Source organism: Babylonia areolata, chromosome 11 (genome assembly GCF_041734735.1).
Source record: "Babylonia areolata isolate BAREFJ2019XMU chromosome 11, ASM4173473v1, whole genome shotgun sequence".
Taxonomy (NCBI): domain Eukaryota; kingdom Metazoa; phylum Mollusca; class Gastropoda; order Neogastropoda; family Buccinidae; genus Babylonia; species Babylonia areolata.
Genome location: NC_134886.1, coordinates 32,981,930 through 32,991,929, shown reverse-complemented (window position 1 = coordinate 32,991,929; position 10,000 = coordinate 32,981,930).

The following is a 10,000-nucleotide window of genomic DNA, read 5'->3' as shown; positions in this document are numbered from 1 at the left end:
CACCTCTGGGATGGACACACACAAAAATAAAGAATGAAGCCTAATTATATGCAAACTGCATTTACTGTTATATTTATATTTTTTGTATTCTCTAAACTTGGCACTTTGATCTAATATTCTGACCCAACAGCTAGAGCAGTCATTATTATCATTTTTTGTTCAAACAGGAACTTCTTTTGCTAAGCATGGAAGTTTTAGTTATTTTGCAAACGTTTTGGTGCAGATAGTAAAAAAGGGAAATTACTCTGTAATGCTAGGGGAGTTAATTTGCTTTAAACTGATCTTTCTCATCTTAAACATAACATTTTGAAACAAGAGAGGCAAGGCCTTCAAGACTCACTTGTGATGCACTTTTTAAAAAAAAAATCCAAGCTTTTTATGTATTGAGTATAATTTCAAAATGTAATGTTTAAGATGAGAAAGATCCCTAGCATCAATTACAGAGTTATTTCTCTTATTTTACTGTCTGCACCAAAACGTTTGTAATAAACAAAACTTCCATGCTTAGCAAAGGAAGTTCCTGTTTGAACAAAAAATGATAATAATGACAGATTTTTTGTTGGGTCGAATATCAGATCAAAGTGCCAAGTTTAGAGAATACAAAAAATATAAATATAACAGTAAATGCATTATACTCAATACATAACAAGAGAGGCAAGGCCTTCAAGACTCACTTGTGATACACTTTTTTTTTTTTAAATCCAAGCTTTTTATGTATTGAGTATAATGCATTTACTGTTATATTTATATTCCTTGCTCTCTTTATGTCTGTCTGTCCTCCTTCCTTGCTCTCTTTATGTCTCTGTCCTCCTTCCTTGTTCTCTTTATGTCTTTCTGTCCTCCTTCCTTGCTCTCTTTCTGTCTGTCCTCCTTCCTTGCTCTCTTTATGTCTCTGTCCTCCTTCCTTGCTCTCTTTATGTCTTTCTGTCTGTCCTCCTTCCTTGCTCTCTTTATGTCTTTCTGTCCTCCTTCCTTGCTCTCTTGATGTCTTTCTGTCTGTCCTCCTTCCTTTCTCTCTTTATGTCTCTGTCCTCCTTCCTTGCTCTCTTGATGTCTTTCTGTCTGTCCTCCTTCCTTGCTCTCTTTATGTCTGTCTGTCTTCCTTTGCTCTCTTTATGTCTTTCTGTCTGTCCTCCTTCCTTGCTCTCTTTATGTCTGTCTGTCTTCCTTGCTCTCTTTATGTCTTTCTGTCTGTCCTCCTTCCTTGCTCTCTTTATGCCTTTCTGTCTGTCCTCCTTCCTTTCTCTCTTTATGTCTTTCTGTCTGTCCTCCTTCCTTTCTCTCTTTATGTCTTTCTGTCCTCCTTCCTTGCTCTCTTTATGTCTCTGTCCTCCTTCCTTGCTCTCTTTATGTCTTTCTGTCTGTCCTCCTTCCTTGCTCTCTTTATGTCTTTCTGTCCTTCCTTTCTCTCTTTATGTCTTTCTGTCTGTCCTCCTTCCTTGCTCTCTTTATGTCTTTCTGTCCTCCTCCCTTGCTCTCTTTATGTCTTTCTGTCCTCCTTCCTTGCTCTCTTTCTGTCTTTCTGTCTGTCCTCCTTCCTTGCTCTCTTTATGTCTTTCTGTCTGCCCTCCTTCCTTGCTCTCTTTATGTCTTTCTGTCCTCCTTTCTTGCTCTCTTTATGTCTTTCTGTCCTCCTTCCTTTCTCTCTTTTTGTCTGTCTTTCTCTTTCTTTTCTGCCTATCTTCATTCGTTTTTATTCGTTCGCTCGATTGTTTGTTGTTTGTTTCTTTGTTTCTTTCTTTTGATCAGTTGGTAAACACACACGCACGCGCAAACACACACACGCGAACACACACACACACACACACGCGCGCGCGCGAGCGCACACACACACACACACACACACACACACACACACACACACACACACATTCACACACATTAATTTTAGAAACAGACATTCACACACACACACATGGATAGAGAGAAAACGAGAGAGAACCCCCCACCCCCCACCCCCCCCCCCACCCACCCCCCGCACACACACACACACACACACACACACACACACACACACTTATTCTGTTCCCCAACAGACAAGAGATCATGAAAAGAAACTTAAGTTCCTGTAAGTTTGGCTTTACAATGGAAAAAACGGAAAACGGCTGAGAAAAGTTAGGAAATTGTTGGACAACAAAGAACAAGTAACAAAAAAAAAAGAAGAAGTAAAAGAAAGAAAGAAAGAAAGAAAGAAAGAAAGAAAGAATGCATGCAGAAGGAGAGTTAATGCATCTACATCTACGTATGTGCCCCTCATAGTTTACTGGGATTTGTAGAGTTGGATGGAAACTGCGTTTTCAAATCTCCTTCTTTTCCTTCTTGTTGTTGTTGTTGTTGTTGATGATTTTCTTCTTCTTCTCCTTCTTCTTCTTCTTATTATTATTATTATTACATTATCATATTGACTCACTTGTGTAAACAAAGTGAGTCTATGTTTTAACATGGTGTTCGGTTGTCTCTGTGTGTGTGTGTGTGTGTGTGTGTGTGTGTGTGTGTCCGTGTGTCTGTGTGTCCGTGGTAAACTTTAACATTGACATTTTCTCTGCAAATACTTTGTCAGTTGACACCAAATTTGGCATAAAAATAGGAAAAATTAATTTCTTTCCAGTCATCTTGTTTAAAACAATATTGCACCTCTGGGATGGGCAAAAAAAAGAAGAAAAAAAAAGAAGCTGAATTATATGCAAACTGCATTTACTGTTATATTTATATTTTTTGTATTCTCTAAACTTGGCACTTTGACCTCTTATTCTGACACAACAACAAGAGGAGTCATTATTATCATTTTTTGTTCAAACAGGAACTTCTTTTGCTAAGCATGGAATTTTTATTTATTTTGCAAACGTTTTGGTGCAGATAGTAAAAAAGGGAAATTACTCTGTAATTAATGCTAGGAGACTCTTGTTTTTATTATTATCATAATCATCATTTCTGTGATCATTGTTAATTCATTCTGCTCGCCGTTGCCTAAAAGACCCCCTCTGATCTAAGTTTGCGAGACACCGGAAACACTGATACTTTCACTTGTTTTTCTTCTTTTTTTTTCTTCTTTTTTTTAATCTTCTAATTACAATATACACTTCACCACCTCTCCCGTAGTCTGGGTTCAGACATGCTTTCTCTTTGTCTCAGGGGGGTCTTATCGGTTGGAAACAAGTAACTGAAAATGGGTCAGTTTGTAGTTGGTTTCCAGTGTACCCAGGATACTAACATTTCCATGAATCGTCACCCGACGACCAGAAGATAAGTGCACATTTTAACTCACTCAGTACGGCCAGTCCTCTCTTCTCTTCTACACAGACCCCTCAGATGTCCAGTGGGTGTCTGAATGACCCAACCTTTAGCTTCCGTCGTAAGAATTGTGGTATTCTTTGTCAACATTCACCTCTTCAGTATAAGAGCCTTCCGCTTGTAATATTTTGATGATGATAATTGGGGTGAAACGCTGTTAACGTCGTCTCTTTCGCCGTTCGTATGGAGAGAGTTAAAAAAAAAAAAAAAATACAAGAATTATGCGACTGTCCCTCCGCTCTTTTCCCCTCTGAAGAAAGAAATTGGGGGTGGGGGGAGGGGGGGAGTGTAAGATTCTTTCTGCTATTAATAGGCACTTTTCCTCAAGCGGTCCATATGCCATGTGTATGATTCTCGATTTATATTCGTACCTTGTTATGTACTATCCCCCCACCCCCACCCCAACCCCACCATCTCCCAATATTCCTTGTGACCCCGGTACACTTGGTAATAAAGATATATTCTATTCTATTCTATTCTATTCTATTCTATTCTGTTTTATTTCTTGCATCAATTTACCTATAACTTACTTGTCTTCTTTTTTTCTGTTCTTGTTTTTTGGGGGTTTGGGGGTGTTTTTGTTTTGTTTTTTGTTTTGGTTGTTGTTTTTTTCGTGTTTTTTTTTTTTGTTTTTTTTTTACAGCTGGATATTATTCGTGGCATGATGATATTGGTTTTGGCATTGAAGTTCTCTGGGCGCTGGAAGGCTAGAAATGATGCTCGTAACTTGAGCTTTCGTGTGTGTGTGTGTGTGTGTGTGTGTGTGTGTGTGTGTGTGTGTGTGTGTGTGTGTGTGTGTGTGTGTGTGTGTGTGTGTGTGTGACCGCTTCGAATTACATCCCGAGAACAAATGAATATTTATATAGAAACAAACAAATCTTCGGCAACCGTTAGTAACATCACCTCACACCCACACTACCCTAACCCCCCCACCCCCCCACACACTACGCCATATCACCATAGGGTACAGACAACGAAACATCTATTTCCAAAGTTATGCAACAGTGACAGTTAGCCGCGAGACGTACAGAAGTGTGGCGACGGAAAACTCCCGGGGAACTATTTGCCAACACCCGACTTCTGTCTTCAGCAGCGCTGCGCAAAGGACTTGGAAAAACTAGCGGGACGAATAATATGATTACTAATTGGGGATCCGAAGACATTGAGACAAATGGGCCTTGAGTTGTGCAGATGTAGGTTGCCTAATATATATAGGGCGTATATCTCTGTGTGTGTATATATATAAATGTGTGTGTGTGTGTGTGTGTGTGTGTGTGTGTGCAGACATTCGCACAGGATTCGTGCACAGATGGAGGTGAGCACACACACACACACACACACACACACACACACACACACACACACACACAGAGAAAGAGGGAAAGAAAGACATAGACAGACAGGCAGACAGACAGACAGACAAATAGCCAAAGTTTCGTGCACGGCTGGGGATGGAGAGAAAATGCTATCACTTTTGCTTTCCCCCCCACTGCACTTCCAAACTTGTTGTTGTCAAGACGCTGTGTGTGATAGATCCTTGTGCAACTGAACTCAGTCAAAGTCACGACCTGTTCTCAAGACTTTGATGTTGCTGCTGTGCCGCAAACTGTGTATACAGTGCTGGTCTTTTCCTCCCAATTGGCCTTCTCCACTTGTGATTTTACCCACGGACAATAAAGCACGTTGTGTTTTTATCGTGTCAGAATATGGTACAGTATGCGCTATATCGTATACGATATGACAGAAATATCGTTAATAATTCGTCTCTTAAAAACCATTGCACATCCCCCCCCCCTCCCCCTCCCCCGTCCTCCCCTAAAAAGATGAATCCTCAGCGGAAGATAATCGGTATTTCCAAGGGAGTTAATCCATGTTTTATTCATATTTTATACAGCGACTCATGATAATAACTGCAACAGCTTGGGTTATAAAAGAACTGGGAAAGAAGAAAAAAAAAACTTAGATCAATTGTTTCATAATAGATATCTTCTATCGGTTTTTTGTTTGTTTGTTTTTTAGTGGGTTTTGTTTTTTAATTCATTTATCTTTTTTCATATGCTTTCTTTCTTTCTTTTTTTTTTTTTTTTTTCTTTTTTTTTTTTTGCTTTCTTGCTCGTTTGATCTTTCTTAGTTCATTCATTTTGGCTGATGATTCAAACATAGCTTACATCCAGAACATCAAGATATTTATTTAAAAGATGGATGGATGGATGAATTGATGAATGAACGGATAGTTGTTTTTTTGTGGTTTTTTTTTTAACGTATGTCCATAAACGATGGAACTGGTGAATAGGTAGGCAGGCAAGCAAGACTCCAAGGTTACCTCAAACTTCAACGCCAGGGATCGGTCCACACTATCTTAGCCTTTTCTTTATTGTTACATCCAGGACGAACACTAGAAACGTACATGACAAAAGAAAAAGAGCGGCCTAATGTAAAGACCAGTCTATCCTGTTTTTGGTTTTGTTTTTGTTTGCTTGTTTGTTTGTGTTTGTTTTTTGTTTTTTGTTTTGTTTTTTCACAACACCATTTCCCGGGAAAGAGCAGACCGAATTTTGGTCTCTGTTGACGCACCTGATGGGTTAAGGACGGAGATTTTATCCCCAACTTCCATGGCACCATTTTGTGTAGACCTGCTAGTGCCTGAACCCTGCGCGTGTGAAGAATATCAAATACGTACTTTAAAGATCATGTTGTCCAAGTCAGCGTGCGGTGGGTTATGTAAAACAAGAACCTACCTAGCATGCACGCTCCCGAAAACATAGCACGGCTACCGCTACATTGCGGTGTAAATAACAAAAAATGGTCATACACGTAAAACAATGTTACAATACTCTGTGAGCATGCGTGTGTACATGACAGAAACCTCGTTGAATGACACAGGAAAAATGAATGATGAGCTCCCAGTGACAGCTGTCAGTCAAGGTAGGCAGCCTGTTGTGCAAATGACTCTGCGTTTGTAAAGCGCTTAGAGCTTGGTCTGTGACCGGGGATTGGCGCTGTGTAATTATCCATATCATCATCATCATCATCACCATCATCATCATCACTATCATCATCATCATCATCATCATCATCATCATCATCATCATCAACACCAGCCTGGAATGACCCGTGGGTTATAAACCTCAACTAGTGAGGACTGACACCCTTGATGTAATTTTCCCCCACTCCCAAGCCTCCTCGTGATGGAAATGGGGGGTAATTATAAGCTAGTCTGATGTGGTCCACGGGGGATAATTTGCCTCATTTAGAGTCGATGCAGTCTATAAATAGAACTCTCTCGCGTTTACTTCCGTTGACGGAGAGAGAGAGAGAGAGATGGTAGTAGTAGTAGTAGTGGTAGTAGCAGTAGCAGAGGGTGGCTGCCATAATAGTTTCAGTTTCTCAAGGAGATGCCACTGCGTTTGTACAAATCCATATACGCTACGCCACATCTGCTGGTCAGATCCCTGCCCAGCACGACAACCTAACGCGCTTAGTCAGGCCTTGAGTGCATGCGCATAATGTTGTTTGTGTACCGAATCAGAGTGGATATCTTCAACAGAATTTTGCCAGAAGACAACACTTCGGTTGCCACGGGTTCTTTTTTTTTTCTGTGTGCCAAGTGCGTTCTGTACACAAGACCGCATCCGAATTGATACGCGCTCAGTTGGACTTTACCAGTCAAACATGGGAGAAAGGGCGAGAGCGGGATTCGAACCCATACCCTTTACGGACACTGTATTGGCAGATAAGCGTCTTAACCACTCTACCATCTTCCTCCTCCACCTTCTAACTGCCTTAGTAAATGGGACAAATTTAATAATAATAATAATAATGGATACGTATATAGCACACTATCCAGAAATCTGCTCTAGGTGCTTTACAAAAACGCTTTGTTAACATAAAACATTACATCTATGTTACATACACACACCAAAATATGACTACACACACACACACACACACACACACACACACACACACACACACAAACACACGCACACGCACACACACACTGCATACATACATTTTAACAATACATGTGTATCTAACAGCTACCCTAACACATACGCACACATAGGCAGGCACAAACTTACATAAACGCACGCACACACAATACACATTCATATACATGCATGTAGTTATGTACACATACATACGTATACATACATAGTCAAGCACAGCCAACGCAAAGGAAGTGGACCTGCCACAATTGAACTTACTGCTGAGGGAAAAGGTGAGTTTTGAGACGAGATTTAAAAGAAGCGAGGGAATCAGAATGACGGAGGTTATCAGGGAGCTTGTTCCACGTCTTTGGCAAATGGACTGGAGGTGTTGTAGAGGGTTGGTCAATGTTTACCGTGGGGACCATTCAAGGCTAGTCCAAAAGTTCCCATGGGTAAAACCCAGTCAGGGGTTTAATATCAGGCTGGTACACCGGTTTTCAGAGACAAGATGCTTCTGTGGGCCCACACTGTCTCCCTCTGGGAGATGTTTGTAAGATGGGGGAACGATGTTGCCATTCAAGCTGCTGTTTGCCAACTTTCGTTTTGCTTTTATGTTTGTTTGTTTCTTTTTATTTGTTTGTTGTTGTTGTTGTTTTTTGGTTCTTGTTTTTTTTTAATTTCTTGTTGGCCTATCTATATGTCTGTTTCTCTGTCTGTCTGTCTGTCTGTCTGTCTGTCTGTCTGATTGAATAATCGCCTTGATGCCTATTCTTCTTCTCCTCTTTCTTCTTAGTCATCATCATCATCAGCATCATCATCATCATCATTATTATTATTATTATTATTATTAATATTATCATTATTATTATTATAGTTGTTGTTATTATTATTATTATCATCATCATCATCATTACCATTATTATTACTATTATCATCATTTACTATTATCATCATCATCATCATTTATTATCTTCTTCTTCTTCTTTTTTTCTTTGGCGGGAGGGGGACGAGGGGGCAGGTGGTGGCTGGTGGGGGGGGGGGCGTGGTCCTTGTGGTTTGATTGTTTTCTTGTCTAGTTCTTTTCCTTCTTCTTCTTCTTTTCTTTGGCGGGAGGGGGACGAGGGGGCAGGGGGTGGCTGGGGGTGTGTGTGTGTGGGGGGGGGGCGTGGTCCTTGTGGTTTGATTGTTTTCTTGTCCAGTTCTTTTCCTTCTTCTTTTGTTTTCTTCATTCCCTCATTCATTTGTTTTGTGCATGCGTGCGTGCGTGTGTGTGTGTGTATGTGTTTGTGTGTTTGTGTGTGTGTGTGTGCGTGTATTTGTGTGTGCGTGCGTGCGTGCGCGCGCGTGTGTGTGTGCTCCTGTATGTATATATGTATATATGTATGTATCTATCTATCTATCTATGTGTGTGTGTGTCTGTTTGTCTGTGCGTGTGTATGTAAGTGTGTATACGTGTGTATGTGCATGTGCATGTGCATATGTGTGTGTGTGTGTGTGTTTGTGTGTGTGTGTGTGTGTGTGTGTGTGTGTGTGTGTGTGTGTGTGTTGTTGTTGTTGTTGTTGTTGTTGTTGTTTGCATTGTGTGTCTCCGCAGGATATAGCTGCACATTAATTTTTGAATTCAAGTACACATCACTTAGCATTACAGTACCCTCTGTGTGTGTGTGTGTGTGTGTGTGTGTGTGTGTGTGTGTGTGTGTGTGTGTGTGTGTGTGTAGACCCTATTCAGGGCGGGGACTGGATGTAAAAAACACACCAGTGCTTATCTATTATCTTCGAAATAAAGTATTTCTTTTGTCTTGTCTTGTCTTGTCTTGTCTTGTCTTGTCTTGTCTCTCTTCTTCTTCTTCTTTGTGGGCTGTAACTCCCACGTTCACTCGTATATATAATATGAGTGGGCTTTTACGTGTATGACCATTTTTTGCCCCACCATGTAGGCAGCCATACTCCGCTTTTGCGGGCTGTGTCTCTGTTTCTCTATCTCTGTCTATCTTTCTCCCCCCCCCCCCTTCTCTCTCTCTCTCTCTCTCTCTCTCTCTCTCTCTCTCTCTCTCTCTCTCTCTCTCTCTCTCTCTCAAAGTACGTATATCATTAAAACAGTCCGCCAGATTGTCTTCCGCTTGTGTTTTCTTTTCTGTTTGTTTTTGTTTCGTTTAGGGGTTTTTTTTAGGTCCCCCCCCCCCCCCCGCCCCCCCTTATTTATGTGTTGTTGTTTTTTTTCTCTAATATTTCCCCTCTCAACCCCGCCAATGAATATTCATTCCAGAATCGCGGCTGTACACCGTCGAGAGGAGATTTGGCCAATGTTTTTTTGGGTTTTGTTTTGTTTTTTTTCTTTTCTTTTCTTTTCTTTTCAGATAAGTTATGATCGCAGTGAGAAATTGCTTTTGCCATGGCACAAAGACGTAACGTTCAGCACTTATAGCCCAGTACTATCCAGACCCAATTTTCTTTCTTTCGTTTTTTTGGGGGTTTTTTTTTGTTTGTTTGTTTGTTTGTTTTTCCCATAGCGTGTATTGTGTGGCAGCTGCTGTAAGAAGATGACTTTTCTCGGCTTGTGTGTTGGTAAGAAGACACGCCAGTTTGGCTGGCACTATCTGGGACACATGAGATAGGATCTGGTGGTGGCTTTTACTCGTGCAATTTTTTTTGTTTTTTTTGTTTTTGTTTTTGTTGGTTTTCTTGTTAGTTTTTGGTTTGGTTGGTTGGTTTTTGTTGGGTTTTTGTTGTTGTTGTTGTTGTTGTTGTTTTCGTTTGTTTGTTTCTTTTGTTATTGG